Below are 21435 nucleotides of genomic sequence, written 5' to 3'. Positions count from 1 at the left end.
GATGCAGGAGTGGGTGTGTGGAGCCTGCATAGAGAGAACAGATAGGAGTGGGTGTGGGGAGCCAGCATAGAGAGGCCAGCATGGGGAGAGATAAGTGTGTCCATTTAACTCCCGGTGAGGCAGCCAGTCTTACAGTAGCCACAAACCCTCTTGGAAGGCCTGGGCGGTTTGCATAAGCTCCAGTAATAAATCCGACTGAAGGCAGCCAGAGTCTCTTTGCAGAAGCCAGAGAGATTAGGACCCAAATACAAAGGAATGTAGAATTGTTTATCTAGGTAGCTTGTTTACTTATGTAATTCTAAAAGTGACCTTTGATTTACCATGGGTGCTTAATTGCTTTCTACTCAGGATGTCCTCAATGTCAATTACCTTTTAGTGGTGTTGACTCAAGTCTTTGTCAATTAAACTTTACTGAATAAATGCGAGTCTCACTGGCTAGTCAGGGCCAGCAGCCGCTATCTCTTTACAGCACTCTCCTTGAGTGCCTGAAAGTGGCCCCACCCAGCCCACTTTTACAATGTAAATTTGTGTCTGAGTGAATTTATTCAACGGTCCCTGAGTCAGAGTCTGTAGGACAGATCCCTGCAGGTCATGACCCTGATGTGGGTCCTTGTGGGAGGTATTTGGATTATGGGGGCAGACCCTTCATTGAATGGCTTGGTGCCCTCCCTGTGGTAATAAGTAAATTCCTGCTCTAATAGTAAATGCAAGAGCTGGTTGTTTAAAACAGCCTGGAAGCACTCTTGTTCCTTCTCTCTCCATGTGACATGCCTGCTCTCCTTGTGCCTTCTGCCATGAGTAAAATCTTCCTGATGCCTCACCAGAAGCGGAGAAGATGCTGGTGCTATGCTTGTACAGCCTGCAGAATGGTGAGCCAAAATAAACATTTTTTCTTTAAAAATTACCCAGTCTCAAGTATTCCTTTGTAGCAACACAAAACAGACTAACACATCCTCTACATTTGTTCTTAGCAGCAGTGGCTGGATCCTCTTTTTCTATGTCCTTTCATGTTTATGTCCCTCAGGACTCAATCTACTGCCTGCTTCTTTCTGGGCATCTTCTCCCTACTCACCGGAGATTCCTAAATATCTGTTGCAGTCAGATGTCTCTCCTGAGTTTCAGGTTCAGTTGTAAACTGCCAGCTTTACATTTCCACCTGGGTATTTCACAGTCAGCTGCAGGCTTCTGTACTGAGACCTGAGCTTAGCCTCTTTTAGTCCTTCTTCCACAAAGAGCTTTGAGTCCCAAAACCAGCTGTAGCCTGGATTCTTCCATCTTGCTTCATTCTTTCCCAAAGCTCTTCTGCAGCCTATTGATTATATCCCATGACTGCCTTTAATCCATAATTACCATTTCATTCCCCACAGCTGCACTTTTAGTTCTAATCTGGTTAACTTGGACTAGATTACTGCAGTGGCCCCCACGGTCTACTCTCCCTCTTCCTTTGCTTCCCTTCAGCTAATTCTCCATGGAACCCCTGCAGAGATGAGCTTCAAGTACGTATGTGTCATATTTCTCTCCTGCTGAGGACTTTGTCTTTTACCTCATGAACTACAGAATTGATGCACCTTAATGTGGCCCCTAGTACTACACCTTTTCTTGGGTCACTGTCCACTCTTGGTTCTTCCTGTTTCTTTCACTTTATTCTCCAGACAGGCCAAAAGTTTCATTCTATAAACACACAATCCTGTTTCTCATTTTGCTGTATTGTAATGTTAGTTCTACTGCTTAGCGTAACTTTGTTTAACTTGTAAACTCACATTCACCTATCAATACCCTGGTTAGGCTTCATCTTTTCCTGATAGACTTCTGTATATCATCCTCTTTGCCATTCTATACATTGCATGTGTTTTTTATTTTTATTTTTATGGAGACCGTGTCTTGCTATGTTGCCCAGGCCGGTCTTGAACTCCCAGGCTCAGGTGATCCTGCCTTGGTCTCCCACAGTGCTGAGATTACAGGTGTGAGCCTCCGTGCCCAGCCCCATTGCATGTGTTTTTGTTCTTGCATTTATTACGCTGCAATTTCCTTAAAGGTCTTTCTCTCCTTTTGGCCTGTGACCTCCTTGGGGGCAGTTGTGATGTTTTATTCATCCCCATATTTCTTAGTCCTGCTCTGATGCCTTGATGGCACGTAGCTGGCACTCAGTAAATATTGTTGAATGTATAAATATTTGTCAGTCTCCTTTTAGTCTTTAGCAGCAAACTCCTGTGGTAGATTAAAGTCAGGCCTGCATTCTTTTGTACTTGTGGTGGGCAGACTTTCAAAGAGTTCTTAAAGATTCACACTCCTGATATTTATATCTTTGTGAAATCCCCTACTCATGAGTGTGGACCAGCCTAGTGAATTGCAGCTAACCAGCAGAATGAAGCAAATGAGACTGCAACTTTTGTTTTGCTACCAGTTTCTCTGATGGCTCTCTTCCTTTCTGACCTTAATGAAGTAAGGCATCATCAAATGGAGACACCTCCATGGCAAGGAAGTTAGGGAAGCTTTTGTTTGACAGCTAGCAGGAAGATGAGGCTCTCAGTCCAACAGCTCACAAGGAACTAAAATCTGCCAATAGCCATTCAAATGAACAATGTATCCTTTCTCAGTTGGGCCTCCAGATAAAACCCCAGCCCTGGCAGATACCTTGGTTGCTTGCTCATAAGAGACCCAGATTCTTGACCCATGGAAACTATGAGATAATAAATATATGTGGTTTAAAGTCAGGATAGGGATGTGTGTGTGTGTGTGTGTGTGTGTGTGTGTGTGTGTGTATGTGTATGTGTGTTTCCAGTAGTAGATAGCTAATACAGTGTCCTGTCATTGACAGGTGAAGTATAATTTCTCACCTTGAATCTGGGTTAGCCTTTGTGATCTTTGACCTACAGAATGTGGCAGAGGTGATGTTATGAATTTAGATCATAAGATGTTTTCAAGTTAGATCATAAGAAGCCTGCAGCTTTCAGGCCAGGTGCAGTGGCTCATGCCTGTAATCCCAGCACTTTGGGTGGCCAAGGCAGGAAGATAACCTGAGGTGAGGAGTTCAAGACCACCCTGACCAACATGGTGAAATCCTGACTCTGCTAAAAATACAAGTGGCATGCACTTGTAATCCCAGCTACTTGGGAGACTGAAGCAGGATAATCACTTGAATCCAGGAGGTGGAGGTTGCAGTGAGCCAAGATCTGTGCCACTGCACTCTAGCCTGGGCAACAAGAATGAAACTCTGTCAAAAAAAAAAAAAAAAGAAGACTTGCAGCTTTCACTTGGACCACTTGGAATACTTGTTTTTAAGATGTTCCATTTTGATGCTCTTATTAGGAACTCAGCTGTCATAATGAAAGCAGCCCAAGCCAGATGAAGAGACTGGGTAGATATACTAGTTGACAGCCCAGCTGAGTTTTCTGCCAAAAGCCAGCATCAACCACCAGCCATGGGAGGGAGCCTTCTTGGATGTCCAGCCCAGTCAAGCCTTCAGATGATTGCAGCCCCAGCCACCATCTGATGGCAACTGCATAAGTGACCCCAAATGAGAACACTCCAGAACCATGAGAGATAATAATATACTGTGGTCTTAAGCTACTAAGTTTTGATGTGTTTTGCATGTAGCAATAGGTAACTGGAATGACCCCTTAAGTGAAAAGAGCTCTTAAGCCATTTAAAAAATTTATTTTATAAATTTTTTTTTGTAGAGACTAAGTCTTGCATGTTGCCCAGGCTGGTCTCAAACTTCTAGCCTGCCAGATTGTTGGAATTATAGGTGTGAGCTACCATGCCCAATCTCACTGATGCCATTTTTAACAACAGCCAACAAGAGGAGGGCTTGATGGACTATACAGCCATTATTCTTCCATTTCTCAAAAAGCAAATCCTTAAACTGTGAATTATATTACATAATCCATCTAGACATGGTTCTTAGAATAAACCCCAGTTCTTCCTTTGGCCTGTTTCATATGGCTCTTTTCTGGTAGTTATTCAAATATGGCCCACACCATCTTTTTCTCACTCACTGCTCTTGGGTCATACTGGCTTTCTTTATATATCTAGTAAATTCCAAGTTATTTCTGAACTTAGTGTCTTTGCACATTCTGATTCCTCTATCTGCAAGGCCATGCCTTTGACTCACTTCATGGCATCTGTCTCTCTCTACCTACAAAGAAAGGGATTTATTATATGTTATTGGCTCATACAGTTATGGAGGCTGAGGAGTCCTTTGGTATGCTGTCTACAAGCTGAAGACATAGAAAAACTGGTAGTGTAGTTCAAAGGCCTGAGAGACAGAGGGCTGATGGTGTAGATTATAGTCTGGGTCTAAGGGCCTGCAAACCAGATTCACTGAGGACGGAGAAGATTGATGTTCCAGTTCAGGTAGTCAGGTAGAGTTAATTTAACCTTCCTCTGCCCTTTTTGTTATGTTCAGGTCCTCAGAGACCGGAGAGTGCCCACTCATACTGGGGAGGGCCATCTGCTTACTCAGTCCAGCAATCCAAATGCTAATCTTGTCCAGAAAGATCCTTACAGATAGACCTAGAAATAATGTTTAGCTATGTAGGCATCCTGTGACCAAGTCAAGCTGATACACAAAATTAACCATCATAGTTATTTTCTCAGAAAGACCTTCTCTGATCAATATTTCTGCCAACCTTTTTATAATCTGCAGCTTTGTTTCTTTTATTCATAGCATCTGTTACAAAATTTAATTGATTACTTGTTTTCTCTTTATCACCCTCTAGATGCTAAGCTCCATGAGGACAGCAGGTCGTGATAGTTCTAAAGCGTAGAACAACTCAGGTCTGTGAGAGGGGAAGGAAAATAGCTCAAGGAATTAAGGACCTTTAGAGGCCCAGGCAGGTATCCATTAGTGCCTCACTGCAAAAATGTGAGCTTAAGCCAGAGAAGTCTCAGGCTTCTTAGGAACCCACAGGTCAGCCATTTCTGACTTTATACCATTGCCCATTTAATAGTGTCAGTCTTACTTGTAACTAGGTAGAGGAAAAGTGGGGCTCAAATTGAATTTTTTTCTATTCATGGAAGAAAGACTGTATAAAACCAGTGAAGTTATAGCTTTCAAAAATTTATTTTATAAAAATTACAAAGGAAATACACATTTATGGTACAAAATTTAGAAAGTACACAAAGTGTTAAATAAAAAGTGAAATAATTATATCAATATATAAGTATAGTTCTGAGGAGATTACACAACAACCTTATTATAAAAAATTCCTATCATTCAGATTCCATAGGTGAAGAAATTGAGGCAGTCAGAAATATACTCATGTTTAAATAATTTGAAAGTGGTGGAAATAGGCTGTGGATACATTCATTTTGATTCTAGAACTGTGCTGTTCACTAAGCCAGCCACCAGCCATATATGGCTATTTTAAAATTAAAACTAATTAAAATGGAAGTAAATTAAAAATTCAGTTCTCAGTTGCACTAGCTGCTTTTCAAATGCTTAATAACCATAGATGGCTAGGAGCTGCCCTGTTGAACAGCACAGTGTTGAACCTTTCCATCATCACAAAATGGTTTTTTTCTGTAAACAGGTGTTCTTAATTTTTATTTTGCCTGATCATTCTTTCAAACCATCTTCCACAATGGTTTAACTAATTTACATTCCCACCAACAGTGTAAGAGTATTCCTACTTCTCCGCAACCTCACCAGCATCTGTTGTTTCTTGACTTTTTAATAATGACCATTCTGACTGGCATGAGATGGTATCTCATTATGGTTTTGATTTGCATTTCTCTAATGATCAGTGATGTTGAGCTTTTTTTTCATATGTTTGTTGGCTGCACGAATGTCTTCTTTTGAGAAGTGTCTGTTCATATCCTTTGTCTACTTTTTAGTGGGGTTGTTTGGTTTTTTTCTTGTAAATTCGTTTGAGTTCCTTATAGATTCTGGGTATTAGACCTCTGTCAGATGGATAAATTGCAGAGATTTTCAGCTGCATACGGTGGCTCATGCCTGTAATCCCAGCACTTTGGGAGGCTGAGGTGGGTGGATCACTTGAGTTCAGAAGTTTGAGATCATCCTGGCCAACATGGTGAAACCTTGTCTCTACAAAAATACAAAAATTAGCTGGGCATGATGGCAGGTGCCTATAATCCCAGCTACTCAAGAGGCTGAGGCAGGAGAATCGCTTGAACCTGAGAGATGGAGGTTGCAGTAAGCTGAGATCGTGCCATTGCACTCCAGCCTGGGTGACAGAGTGAGACTCCATTTAAAAAAAAAAAAAAAAAATTGCAAAGATTTTCTCCTACTCTGTAGGTTGCCTATTCACTTTGATGATCGTTTCTTTTGCTGTGCAGAAGCTCTTTAGTTTAATTAGATCCCATTTGTCAATTTTTTCTTTTGTTGCAATTGCTTTTAGCAATTCTATCATGAAATCTTTGCCTGTGCCTATGTCCTGAGTGGTATTGCCTAGACTTTCTTTTAGGGTTTTTACAGTTTTGGGTTTTACATTTAAGTCTTTAATCATCTTGAGTTAATTTTTATAGGATGTGTGAGGAAAGAGTCCCAGTTTCAGTTATCTGCTAATAAATAGCCAGTTCTCCCGGCACCATCCTGAGTCACTTCACTTAGAATAATGGTTGCTGTGAATGCCATTATTTTGTTCCTTTTTATGGCTGAGTAGTATTCCATGTGATATATTCCAGTGTGTTATATATCTATAAAGAAAATATATACCACAGATAGGGAATTATTTCCTTATTGCTTGTTTTTGTCAGGTTTGTTGAAGATCAGATGGTTGTAGATGTGTGATCTTATTTCTGAGTTCTTTACTCTGTACCATTGGTCTATGTGTCTGTTTTTGTATGAGTACAATGCTGTTTTGATTATTGTAGCTTTACAGTATAGTTTGAAATTTGGTTGGGTTATACCTCCAGCTTCGTTCTTTTTGCTTAGAATTGTTTTGACTATATGGACCCCTTTTTGGTTCTATATGAAGTTTGAAATAGTTTTTTCTAATTCTGCATCACAAAATGTTTTATTGTATAGTGCTGCTATAGAGACTACATCTGATCACATCTGGAAAATGTGTTTTCCTCAATCTCCTTTCTTTTTCCATAGTGAAGAGATTACTGCTATTCATGGTTGCTTCCACAATTTTTTCTAAGCAAATACAAATACAAATACCCATATACCTTTTGTTTTGTGTTGTGCTTTTAAAAATAAGATCATCATGCCTGTAATCCCAGAACCTTGGGAGGCTGACACAGGCAGATCACAAGGTTAAGAGATCGAGACCATCCTGGCCAACATGGTGAAACCCTGTCTCTACTAAAAATACAAAAATTAGCTGGGTGTGGTGGCACATGCCTGTAGTCTCAGCTACTTATGAGGCTGAGACAGGAAAATCACTTGAACCCAGGAGGCGGAGATTGCAGTGAGCCAAGATCATGCCACTGCATTCCAGCCTGGCAACAGAGTAAGGCTCCATCTTATAGAAAAAGCAAAAAATAAAAATAAAAAAAAGATCAACCTTACTTCTGCAAAAATGATCATAATTAAAAAATAAAAAATAACAGATGGTGATATGGATGTGATGAAAAGGGCACACGCCTGCACTGCTGGTGGAATGTAAACTAGTGTAACCACTATGGAAAACAGTGTGGAGATTCCGTAAAGAACTAAAAGTAGAACTACCATTTCATCCAGCAATCCCACTACTGGGTATCTACCCAGAGGAAAATGACGCGTGTTTATAGCAGCACTATTCACAATTGCAAAAATATGGAACCAGCCTAAATGCTCATCAATCAACAAGTTAGATAAAGAAAATGTGGTATATATTTTCTTTATGGGATATATATCACACTGGAATATACCATATGGAATACTACTCAGCCATAAAAAGGAATAAAATAATGGTATTCACAGCAATTATTATTCTAAGCAAAGTAACTCAGGAATGGAAAACCAAACATCATATGTTCTCACCTATAAGTGGGAGCTAAGCTATGAAGATGCAAAGGCATAAGAATGATATAATGGACTCTGGGGACTTGGACGGGAGGAGTGGGAGGAGGATGAGAAATAAAACACTATACACTGGGTACAGTGTATAATGTTCAGGTGATGAGTGCACCAAAATCTCAGAAATCACCACAGAAGAACTTTTCCACGTGACCAAACACCACCAGTTACCCCAACACTATTGAAATAAAATCTTAAAAGAAGATCAAATTATGCATATTGTTCTGTAACTTGTTTTGTTACTTAATGATTGATTTTGGATCTACTTGTGCATTAGATTTTTAAGAAACTACCAAACAATTTTCCAGAATGGTTCCACCATTTACATTCCCATTAGCAAATATGGGTGATATGGTGTTTCTGGACACTTGTCAGCATTTGATATTGTTACTATTTTTAAATTTTGCCAATCTCTGATGGATCTGTTGTGTTACTTAATTGCAGTTTTAACTTGCAATTTTTTGTATATTTATTTTAATTTAATTTAATTTTTGTAGATACAGGTTCTCACTATGCTATCCAGGCTGGAGTACAGTGACACAATCTCAGCTCACTGCAACCTCCACCTTCAGGGCTCAAGCCGTCCTCCCGTCTTGGCCTCCCAAGTAGCTGGGACTACAGGCGCATGTCACCATACCCGATTAATTTTTTTTGTACTTTTTGTAGAGATGAGATTTTGCTATGTTGCCGAGGCTGGTCTCGAACTCCTGGGCTCAAGCAATCTGCCCACCTCGGCCTCCCCAAGGTGCTGGAATTATAGGTGTGAGCCACTGCTCCCAGCCTTGACTTGCATTTTTCTAATGGCTAACAATGGTATTTTTAAGTATTTTTCCATGTGCTCATTTGCCACCTGTACATCCTTTGCAGTGAAATTTCCATTTATGTCTTTTCTAACTAGATTTATTTTAACAGTTGAGTTTTGAGTTCTTTATGTATTCTACATGTGTTCTTTTATGTATTCTGTACGTTTAGTTCTTTGCTGGATATGTGGTTTACAAATATTTTCTTCCAGTTTGTAGCCTTTCTTTCTTTCTTTTTCTCCTTCCTCCCTCCCTCCCTCCCCTCCCCTCCCATCCCCCCCTCCTTCCTTCCTTCCTTCCTTCCTTCCTTCCTTCCTTCTTTCTTTCTTTCACAGAGACTTGCTGTGTCACCCAGGGTTCAGTGCAGTGGTGGGATCTTGGCTCACTGCAAGCTCCACCTCCTGGGTTCAAGAAAGTCTCATGCCTCCCTCCTGAGTAGCTGGGATTACAGGTGTGAGCCACCATGACCGGCCAATTTTTTTGTATTTTTAGTAGAGATGAGGTTTCACCATGTTGGCCAGGCTGATCTTGAACTCCTGAACTCAGGTGATCTGCCCACCTCAGCTCCTCAAAGTGCTGGGATTACAGGTGTGAGCCACCATACCCGTCCTATCATTTTAATAGTCTCTTGCAGAGAAAAGTTTTAACTTTGATGTACCTCAATTTTTTCCTTTTACAGATCATGCTTTTCGTGTCTAAAAACTCCTTGCTGAGTTCTAGATCCAGAAGATTTTTCTACTACGTTTTTCCCCAAATGTGTTATAGTTTTACATTATATATAAACTTACATCTATGATACATTTGAGGTTTAATTATTATATGAGGTCTGAGGTTAGGTTGAGGTTTATTTTTTGCTTGTGAATATATATTCAATCGCTCCATCATCATTGGTTGAAAAGGCTACCTTCATTTAATTATGCTTGCAACTTGTACAAATTTATAGCAAATGTCCTGACTTGATTACTACACATAGCAAAATATCATATGTACCCCATAAATACACACGAATATTTTGTATCAGTAAAAACAATTTGTTGTGTGTATTTGTGCGAGTCTATTTCTGGGTTCGCTTTTCACTTCCATTGATTGACGACTCTGTCCCTCAGCCAATACTACACAATCTTGCTAACTATAGCCATGTTAATATTGAAATTGGATAGAATGATTCCTCCTAAATTGTTCTACTTTTTTATTTTTTACAATTATTTCAGCTATTCTAGTTCCTTTGCATATACATTTTAGAATAATTTTGTCTATATTAATAAAAATTTTGCTGAGATTTTGATAGGAATTGTATTAAATGTGTATACAATTTGTGGATAATTGATAAATTTACTATATTAAATCTTGCAATCCATGAACACAGTATAGCTCAACTTGTTTAGCTATTCTTCTTCTTCTTCTTTCTTTTTTTTAGGAGCAGAGTCCTGCTATGTTGTCCAGGCTGGCCTTGAACTTCTGGCCTCAAGCAATACTCCCACTATTGCCTCTCAAAGTGCTGAGATTGCATGCGTGAGCCACCATGCTCAGCCTAGATCTTCTTTAAAGTTACTTTCCTCAGCATTTTGTAGTTTTCAGCATGTAAGTCCCGCACATTTTTGTTACTTACACTTATTTCTTTTTTTTTTGAACAATTTAAAATGGTATTGTATTTTTAATTTCAGTGTCTATATATTCATTGCATTTATATAGAAATACAATTTTTCATATTTATCTTATATCTAGCGTATTTACTGAATTCACTTATTCTAGGAGGGTTTTTTTTTTTAAGATTTCTTAAGGTTTTCTACATAGACCATCATATTATATATAAACAGGGATAGTTTTGTTTTCTCCTTCTGATTTGTATGTCTTTCATTTCTCTTTCTTGTCTTGTTGACCTGAATAGAACTTGCAGCTTGTGTCGTCATGAATAAAGATGGTGAGCGGAGAAAGACATCCTGATCTCCTTACCAATCTTAAGGGGAAAATATTCAGTTTCCACATTTAGTGTGATGCTAGCTATAGGCTCTTATGTGTGTGCTCTTTATTTTCTTGAGGAAGTTCTCTTCTATTTTTATTTTTATGAGAATTTTACTTATTGAGTTCGAAATATTATCAAATATTTTTCTGCTTTCATTGATATAATCCCGTGATTTTTCCTCCTCAGTCTATTACTATAGTAGATTACACTGACTGATTTTTGAATGTTGGATCATATTTACAGGCCAGGAATAAACACCACTGGGTCATGTTGTATAATTTCTTTTATATAACTCCAAATTCTATGTCCTAATATTTTATTAAGGATTTTAGTATTTATATGCATGAAGGATATTGGTGATATTATTTACCATACTGTCTTTGTTTGGTTTTGGTATCAGAGTGATACCAGCTTCAAACCAAAACCTGACAAGGACACACGCAAAAAAAACCCGACATGCCAACATCTCTGATGAACATAGATGCAAAAGTTCTGAATAAAATACCAGCAAACTGAAGCCGACAGCACATCAAATAGATAATATGCCATGATCAAATGAGATTTATCCCAGAGATGTAAAGATGGTTCAACATATGCAAATGACTAAATGTACTACATCACATCAACAGAATGAAGGACTAAAACCATATCATCATCTCAACATATGAAGATAAAGCATTTGCTAAAATTCAAATCCTTACATGATGTAAACTCTCAAACTAGGAACATAGAAGAAACATTCCTCAACATAATTAAGGCCTTATAAGGCAAACTCATCGTACTAACATCATAGTGAATGGGGAAAAGCTGAAAGTCTTTTCTCTAAAAAGTGGAATTAGACAAGGCTGCCTTTTTTTTTTCTTTTTTGAGACAAAGTCTTGCTCTGTTGCCCAGGTGAGGATGCCCACTTTTACCACTCTTATTGAACACAGCACTAGAAGTCCCAGCCAGAGCAATCAAACCAGAGAAAGAAATAAAAGGCATCCAGGCATCCAGATTGGAAAAGAAAAAGACTTTTTTTTTTTTTTTGCAGATGACATGATCTTATATAGAGAGAAATTAAAGCCTCAACCAAAAAACTCCTAGAATTGATAAATGAATCAGTAAAGTTTCAGGATGCAAAATCAACATATAAAAATTAATGGCATTCCTTTTTGATGGTCTTTTTTTTTTTTGTCTTTTTTGAGACAGTGTCTCACTTTGTCACCCAGGCTGGAGTGCAGTAGCACAATCTTGGCTCACTGAAACCTCGACCTCCCAGGTTCAAGCAATTCTCATGTCTCAGCCTCCCAAGTAGCTGGGATTAAAGGCATGTGTCACCAAGCCCGGCTAATTTTGTATTTTCATAGAGACGGGTTTCACTGTGTTGGCCAGGCTGGTCTCAAACTCCTGACTTCAGGTGATCCATCCACTCCAACCTCCCAAAGTGCTGGGATTATAGGCATGAGCCACGATGCCCGGCCTTTTATTATTTTGTTTTTCAGTTTAGTCAATGGTCTGCTGAATACAGAGTAGTTTAACAATCAGGGTTGCTAGTTACTCCTCAGCGCAGAGATTCAGTCAGCACACAAATGCCTTATCCGTGACTGAGACAAACAGTCACCCTGAACACAGTCCCAATTGTGTCATGTGGTCACCCCTCCCCCATGTCCATGGAAAGGGGCACCAGAGGCCAGCCGGGCCACAGCTATGAAAGGAAGACCTGACTTCAGCTCCTTGCCATTTCTCCGTCGGGTTCCTCCTCCCTGTGTGCCCATCATGTTTACCACTTCTTATTTCCAGAGGACTTCCTCCTCCGTAGCTACCATCCCCTCATTGACTTTTACTGTCTACTTGTTTGCATGTCAGGGTGATGACCAGGCATTCAGGCTCCATCAGACAATAGAGTCTGACTCTACCACTCATTATTTTTTAAACAACCTTGTGACTGTAACTACCACTTATTAGCGTACATTATCATGCAATTAATTAACAACCCTTAGGTCAGGTGTGGTGGCTCACACCTGTAATCCCAACACTTTGGGAGGCCAAGGCCAGAGGATTGCTTGAGCCTAGGAGTTAGAGATCAGCCTGGGCAACGTAGTGAGATCCCCTTGTCTCTACCAAAAAAAAAAAAAAAAAAAAAAAAAAAAAAATTGCTGGGAGTGGTGGTGCCTGTCTGTGGTTCTAGCTACTCAGGTGCTGGTGGGGAGGATCATTTAAGCCCAGGAGTTTGAGGCTGCAGTGAGCAATGATCATATCACTACACTCCAGACTGGGCAACAGAGCAAGACTCTGCCTCTAAAAATAAATAAGTAAATAATAATAATAATATAAAAAAACAGAGAAAAATCATCTTAGATTCAGTTTTTACAAAGTGTCCTTGGAAGCATAAATGTGAACTTGGAGATTTTTCAGATATTTAACATCGGATGGCTGTTTTGCAAGATTTCCATTGGCAGAGTTTTGTGCTGGAGATGAGGAAGTTTTTTTCTCCCTCTATTTTCTAAGTATTTGGCAGAGAACAGTATTAAAACAACCTACAGAATATATGTTTCCCTCTGAAGTGTTCTATAAAATTTAACATAGCTAAAATAAATCAATGGAACAGGTAACAATTATCCCTTTGTCTCCTTGCTTACACCCACTTCTCCTTTTATCAAAGGAAATTTGTCATTAGCTGAATATATTCTAAGGTTGTTTCTTTGTACTTTGTTTTGTTTTAAAAGATAAGCACTAAAGAAAAATTCTTTGTATTTCTATAAAGCTTTTCATCTTATATTTCCACATACTTTGACTGTTTTTTTCTTAAGTTCTGTTGCATGCTTTGTAAAAACAGCTATATTAGGGTATGATTTACACATAATAAAACTCACTCATTTTAGGTGTACCTCAGATTGGCAAATACATACAATTGTGTAACTACCTACACACTCAAGAGATAGGGCCGGGCACGGTGGCTCACACCTGTAATCCCAGCACTTTGGGAGGCCGAGGCAGGTGAATTACCTGAGCTCAGGAGTTTGAGACCAGCCTGACCAACATGGCAAAACCGCATCTCTACCGAAAATGCAAAAAATTAGCCTGGAATGGTGGTGTGCATCTGTAATCCCAGCTACTAGGGAGGCTGAGGTGGGAGAATCACTTGAGCCTGGGAGGTGGAGGTTGCACTGAGCTGGATTCATGCCATTGTATCCATCCTAGGTGACAGAATGAGACCTTCTCTCTCAAAAAAAATTGTTATACAAAATTAGAAGATACAGATATATAAAAGAAAAAAGAGGCACAAATCACCAGTTTCCTTTGTCCAGAAGAGGCACATTGTTAAAATAACTTAAAAAATATGAACTTTCAGGCTTTTGTCTGTGTATGTGTGTGTGTCTTCTTACAAGAGTGGGTTAAAGTTGTGCATGATCTTTTGTATTTTAATTGTCACACTCAGTGATGAAGATCATTTTCCTCACTTCTCTCCTGGGGATCTTTTCACATCAATAAATATGTGCCTACAATATTCTGTATTTTATTACTTTTTAAAAACTTTTATTTTAAGGTTAGGAGTATATGTGCAGGTTTATTGCATAGGTAAGCGTGTTATGGGGGTTTGTTATACAGATTTTGTTACCCATGTATTAAGCCTAGTACCCATTATTTTTCTTGATCCCCTCTCTCGTCCCCCATCACCACCCTCTGATAGGCCCCAGTGTCTGTTGTTCTCTTTATGTGTCCACAAGGCATTCTCATAATTTAGCTTCCACTTATATGTAAGAACATGAGTTATTTGGGTTTCTGTTCCTCTGTTAGTTTGCTAAGGATGATAGCCTTCAGCTCCATCCATGTTCCTGCCAAGGACATGATCTCATTGTTTTTTATGGCTGCAAAGTATTCCATAACCTCCACCTCCTAGGTTGAAGCGATTCTCCTGCCTCAACCTCCTGAATGGCTGGGATTACAGGCACTCACCACCACGCTCAGCTAATTTTTGTATTTTTAGTAAAGACAGGGTTTCACCATGTTGACCAGGTTGGTCTTGAACTCCTGACCTCAAGTGATCCATCTGCCTCAGTCTTCCAAAGTGCTGGGATTACAAGCATGAGCCACCATGCCCGGCCCACATTTTCTTTATCCAATCTGTCATTGATGGGCATTTAGGTTGATTCCATGTCTTTGTTATTATGAACAGTGCTGCAATGAACATATGTGTGTATTTGTCTTTATGATACAACAACTTATTTTTCTTTGGGTATATACCCAGTAATGGGATTGCTGAGTTGAATGATGGTTCTGTTTTTGGGTCTTCAAGGAATAGTCACACGGTTTTCCACAATGGTTGTGGAAGACACTCCCACCAACAGCATATAAGCGTTCCGTTTTCTCCGCAACCTCATCAGCACTTCTTATTTTTTGTCGTTTTAAGTATAGCCATTCTGACTGATGTGAGATGGTATCTCATTGTAGCTTTGACTTGCATTTCTCTAATAATCAGTTATACAATATTTTTTTAAATGATTGATGAATCTTTATTTGATGACTCAGAATCTTTATTTGAATCATGTTGATGGCACATGAGACAAATTATTTGCAATTTTATGATATTAACAGTAGTCTTTTATTCATTTTTAAGAAATTTATTGTACCTCCACTTACTTCTAATCCATATTTTTGCATTTTGAGATGATCATTTGATTTTAAGTTCTGCTGTTCTTTAAAAGTACAACACTGGTTTCTTTCCCAGGTATCCTAGAAATGTTGGGGAAGAAATTGGACTTGGTGTGTAGATGGAGAAATGAACTTCATCTAAGTGAAGAAATACATCTGTTACGCAAGATACTCAGGTGCTGGATTTTGCATGTTGTCTCAAATATATTTTTTATCTGAATATAAAAAAACTCTCTCTTAGCCTTCAAAAGAGGAACTTTGAGTAAAAATTTGGTAGAAAAGTGTCTGAAAGGACGAGCTTCCTTTAGCAATGCAACTCCAGAAGTTTCATTTCTCCCTCTTTTTCTTCTCTTCCCAAACTAGGAAACACTTCAAATACATGGGCCTAGTTGAAAAGAGCTTCACTAGTTGAGTGGGGGGTTGGGGGGTGGTAGAGCTGATGACAGGGAAAGAGCCAGTTCAGTAACTAGCCAAAATGACAATGGTGAAAATAATTCCTCTCCAAAAATTTCCATTCCTGAATTGTATCTGTGCACTTACGTAGACTACACTTAGTCCCCTCAAGTTCCCTTAACAAATAACTGTTCTTGGCCAGGTGCAGTGGCTCATGCCTATAATCCTAGCACTTTGGGAGGCTGAAGTGGACAGATCACCTGAGTCCAGGAGTTCAAGACCAGCCTGGGCAGCATAGTGAGACCTTGTCTCTATAAAAATTAAAAAATTAGCTGGGTCTGACATGACTGTAGTCCCAGCTTCTTGGAAAGCTGAGGTGGGAAGATTACTGGAGCCTGGGAGGGTGAGGCTGCAGTGAGCTGTGATGATGCCACTGCACTCCAGGGTGGGCAACAGAGCAAAACCCATCTAAAAAAAAAAAAAAAAAAAAAAAAAAGAAAGAAAGAAAAAAAGAATTGTTCTCAAAGCCTTTTTGACAAAGAAAATGATAGAAAAGTCAATAGTGGAGATTAATTCACACAAAATTATTCCCCCCTCTTGTTCATTTTCTAAAAAGACTTTTCAGAGATTTGAGACAAAAGGAAGTTTTAGTATCATTTAGTACAGACTCATCTTTTTTATACACGAGGAAGTAGGTGGAGGCTATATTGTTAGATTTCATTCTGATCTTTGTTTTCTTTTTGCTGTAAAGGCTTGGTTCTTCAATTCTGGTTTATTTTTTTATTTTTATTTTTTTTGAAAGAAAGAAAAAAAAAATGAAGAAGAGGAAGAAAAAGGAAGAGAAAGAGAGAGAGAGAATGGGAGTATTGCTTTCTTGCCCAGGCTAGAATGCAGTTTAGTAATAGGTATTGAAAACCTCTTTTATACCAATAATTATACTTGATGTAGACAGGAAGGAATAAGGGAAGAAAATAACAAACAAGCAGCCAACCAATATTTCATTTAAAACCTATGAAATGCTATGCGATTACTGAGGAGTGATTTACTTCCAATTATGTAGTCACTTTTGGAATAGGTGTGAGGTGGTAATGTATGTTTTGTGTATTTGAAGTGGAGAGTTCTATAAATGTTTATTAAGTTTACTTGTTCCGGGTCTGAGTTCAAGTCTTGAATGTCCTTGTTAATTTTCTGTCTCGTTGATCTATAAAATCGTTAGCTCTTCTTGTTACATTGATCCTTTTGCCATTATATAATGTCCTTCTTTGCCTCTTTTGCTCTTTGTTGCTTTAAAGTCTACTTTATCAGAGGCAAGAATTGCATCTCCTGCTTTTTGTTTATTTCTTTATTTTTACTCTGATTGGTTGATAAATCTTCCTCCTCTTTGTTTTGAGTCTTTGTGTGTCGCTGTATGTGAGATGGGTCTGGATGCAGCATACCGATGGGTTTTGGCTTTTTATCCAATTAGAATATATATAAGTTTAATACCGGCATTTGATGCTAGCTGGCTGTTTTGCCCATTAGTTAGTGTAAATTTTTCATTGTGTTAATGCTCTTTTCTTTTTGATATATTTTTGGAAAGGCTGATATTGGTTGTTCCTTTATATGTATAGTGCTTCTTTCAGAAGCTCTTGTAAAGCAGGCCTGGTGGTGGTGAAGTCTCTAAGTACTTGTTTGTTCGCAAAAGATTTAATTTTTCCTTCAATTATAAAGCTTAATTTGCTGGATATGAAATTCGGCTGGATATGAAATTCTGGGTTGAAAGTTCTTTTCTTTAAGGATATTAAATATTGGTCCCCACTCTTTTCTGGCTTGTAGGGTTTCTGCTGAGAGATCTGCTGTAAGTCTGATAGGTTTCCCTTTATGGGTAACCTGACCTTTCTCTCTGGCTGCCCTTAGCATTTTCTCCTTCATTTCAACCCTAATAAATCTGGCAATTATGTGCCTTGGGGTTGGTCTTCTTGAAGAATATCTTTGTGGTGTTCTCTGTATTACCTGGAGTTGAATATTACCCTGCCTTGCCAGGTTAGGAAAGTTTTCCTGAATGATATCCTGAAGAGTATTTTCCAACTTGGATTCATTCTCTTCGTCACATTCAGGTACACCTATCAAACATAAATTAGGTCTTTTCACATAGTCCCATATTTCCTGGAGACTTTGCTCATTCCTTTTCATCCTTTTTTCTCCAATCTTGTCTTCTCGTTTCATTTCACTGAGCTGGTTCTCGACTTCTGATATCCTTTCTTCTACTTGATCAATTTGACTGTTTAAACTTGTGCATGCTTCGCGAAGTTCTCGTGTTGTGTTTTTCAGCTCCATCAATTCACTTATATTCTTCTCTAAATTGTCCATTCTCGTTAACATTTCGTCAAACCTTTTTTCAAGGTTCTTAGTTTCTTTGCATTGGGTTAGAACAAGTTCTTTTAATTCACAGAAGTTTCTTATCACCCACGTTTTGAAACCTGCTTCTGTTATTGAAACACACTTGTAATCTATTAAGCCTTGTTCCGTTACTGATGAGGAATTGCGATCCCCTGTAGAGGGAGAGGCATTCTGATTTTGAATATTCTCTGCCTTTTTACACTGGTTTCTTCCCTTCATTATATATTTATCTGTCCGTCGTCTTTGTAATACCGACTTTCTAACTAGGTCTCTAAGCAGATGTCCAACTTGTTGATTCCCAGCACCGAAGTCTGAGCAATCCACTGCGCCGGTCAAAACAGTGGTGGTAAGATTGAAGGTGCTTTTCTGCCTGGGAATCTCCGGACTCTGCACCACAAACTGGCAAGCTAAGGTGCCAGCAAAACCGCCGTGCCGGCCACAAGAGTCGCCCTGGCAACCCGTGGGGCTCCTCTGCTGGGAATCTCCTAGTCCGTGAGCAACAAATATTCATCTGAAAGTGTGGCGTCCTCTCGTTCTCTAGGCTTTCACTGGGAACTACGAGCCCGAGCTGCTAGTGATCAGCCATCTTGGATCTCTCCTCCTTCAATTCTGGTTTATATAACCATATTTTATTTTATTTTTTGTAGAGACAGAGTCTCACTATGTTGCCCAGGCTAGTCTTGAACTCCTGGGCTCAAGTGATGCTCCCAGCATATTGAGATTACAGGTGTGAGCCACTGCACCTGGTCTTTGTAATCATTTTTGAAAAGGGTTGCTTCTCTAGTAACTCCTGATCCATAATGACTGAACAGGAAAGAATTTTCCTCTTCAAGGGATGAGATTTAAACCTCTCAGGACTACTTTAACTTAAGGAGTGAACTTCCTCCACTTAATCAACTACATTTTTCTGTATCTTTAAACTTTCTTATTTCATTCCTTCTTATTTTAGAGGACGAGATAGCCTTGTTTCTTTGCAAAGGCAAACTTTTCATCTGTGTTTTCTTTTTTCCTTTTGTTTCATAAAATCTTTTTGGAAAAGCAATCCACGCTGATTGAATACAAAGCAGAAAATAGTTAAGAAGTCAATATATAGCATTTCTTTATCTCAGCAATGATTTTCTAGAAAATGTAAAAATAACATACAAATCATATTGGCAATAAAATGCCTAAAGTATGTAGTAATTAACCTTATCAAGAATGCACAGAACCTTTATGGCAAAAAATCTAAAACTTTCTTAAGGATCATAAGAAAATATGAATGGCTGAGTTTATGGATGGCATGATTTAATTTTTGTAAAGATGTCAGTTCTGTTTGGGTCAGTCTGGTCAGTCAAGGAAGTTCCAGTAAGAAAATCTAATAGGATCTTTTGGGGTACTCAACAACTGACTGTGGAATTTTCATGGAAGTGTAATCTATAAAATAGCTTTAAAAATTGTTTAAAAAGACCAAATGCAGTGGGAGAGGTTGGACTCACCGTTTATTAATATTGAAGTTTTTTATAAAGCCTTCATCATCAATAATGAGATACTGGCACAAGAACAAAACTCCAGTGCCGCAGGATAAATAGCATAGGACTCACATACAGCCACGTACCTTTATTTACCCGTCTAATATCCTTCATTCCGTATGATTGGCATAGAATTATATATCAATGAAGAAAAGATGAATTTTTAGCAGAAAGTAGTGGGAAAACTATATTATTATATAGAAAAAATAAAGTTGAATTTCTACCTCATACTGCATACAAAGATGAACTCCAGAGGGATTAATGACTAATTGTGAAAGCAAAACTAAAGAGTTAATAGAAAAACTATAGGCAAATATTATGGTAATCTTGCAGTGGGAAAGAATTTTTTTCCTTTTTTAAAAAATAGACACAAAGTCTTCTCTGTTGCCCAGGCTGGAGTACAGTGGCGTGATCATGCCTCGCTGCAGCCTTGACCTCCTGGACTCAAGCAGTCCTCCCACCTCAGTTTCCTGAGTGGCTAGAAATACAGGTACTTGCCACCACATCTGGCTAATATTTTTTAAACATTTTGTAGAGAGAGGGTTTCATTATGTTGCCCAGGCTGGTCTTGAACTTTTGGGCTCAAGTGATCCTCCCACCTTGACTTTCCAAAGTGCTGGCATCATGGGTGAGCCACTGCACCCAGCCAAGTTTTCTTAAACAAGATCCCCAGAGCAGAAGCCATAGGATAAAGATGAATGATTTCTAATATTAGTATGTCAGTATCAAGGATTTTAGTTCAGTGACATATTCAATGGGCAAAGTTGGCAGAGGGATGATGGAGTAGAAGAAATCACTTTTAATGTTTAGAGAAGATGGCATACACATACCCATGCAGAAAGAGAGAGTAGAAAGGAAAAGAAAAAGAGGAAAAAAGGAGAAAGAAGAGGAGGAGGAGAGGAAGAAAAATAGAAATATGGGCAAAAATGTGAGAAGTCAATTTACTAACATATACAGTTAACAAATATGTTAATAAATCATTAGACACCCAAAATAATAATAATAAAAAGAGAACAACGATGAAGTAACACATTACATCCATAAGCTTGGAAAAAATTACAAGGAGATCTACTAGTGCTAATCACTACCAGAGTTAACAGAATTCTCATGTGCAGGGGGTCGGAGTAAAGCTGGCCAATTTGCTCTGGAGAGAGATTTGACGGTACCTAGTGAAATTAAGTGTGTGACTAGCCTATGATTTAACAGTTCCCTTTCTGGATGCCTGCTAAGAAACTCTTTCTCAGGTCCATGTAGGGACATGTATGAGGTTATTCAATGAAACATTTTTTGTGTCAGTAGAAAGTTGGAGGTAACTTGTGTATCCATCATTAAGAGAATGGATGAATATAGGTAGGGTGCAGTGGCTCATGCCTGTAATCCCAGCACTTTGGGAGGCTGAGGTGGGCAGATCGCTTTAGGTCAGGAGTTTGAGACCAGCCTGACCAACATGGTTAAATCCCATCTCCACTAAAAATACAAAAATTAGCCAGGCATGGTAGCATGTGGCGGTAATCCCAGCTACTTGGGAAGCTGAGGCAGGAGAATCGCTTGAACTCAGGAGGTGGAGGTTGCAATGAGCCGACATTGTGCCACTGTACTCCACCCTGGGTGACAGAGCAAGACTCCATCTCAAAAAAAAAAAAAAAAAAAAAAAGAGATAGAGAATGGGTGAATAAAATGGGGGATATGTCTACAATGGTATTATATATTATGCAGCAATTGGAGCTATAAGCTAAATATACATACAAGGACACATTTATTTTAAGATCATAGGGTCGGGTAGAAAAG

At 38.8% G+C, this 21435-nt stretch overlaps 1 protein-coding gene across 13 annotated transcripts in view; it reads left to right on the top strand.

Annotated features, from left to right (window-relative positions):
• The window catches only part of TIMD4 (T cell immunoglobulin and mucin domain containing 4), a 242205-nt gene that overhangs the window by 160288 nt on the left and 60482 nt on the right, over positions 1-21435 (top strand). For 11 of the 13 annotated variants that reach the window (XM_064366596.1, XM_064366593.1, XM_064366589.1 and 8 more), the window contains 2 exons: positions 10187-10350; positions 15444-15543. The gene's annotated coding sequence lies outside the window, so the exon portion shown is untranslated. Of the gene's footprint in view, positions 1-851; positions 870-10186; positions 10351-11923; positions 12042-15443; positions 15544-21435 lie in introns of those variants that run through there. The other 2 variants (XM_064366586.1, XM_064366597.1) reach the window with 2 other exon arrangements.

This window comes from Aotus nancymaae, unplaced genomic scaffold, assembly GCF_030222135.1.
Source record: "Aotus nancymaae isolate 86718 unplaced genomic scaffold, 86718_ANA_hifiasm-v0.15.2.pri h1tg000064l_1, whole genome shotgun sequence".
In the NCBI taxonomy this organism is placed as follows: domain Eukaryota; kingdom Metazoa; phylum Chordata; class Mammalia; order Primates; family Aotidae; genus Aotus; species Aotus nancymaae.
The sequence above is the reverse complement of the archived record's forward strand: the minus strand, read 5'-3'. Positions and strand labels throughout refer to the sequence as shown.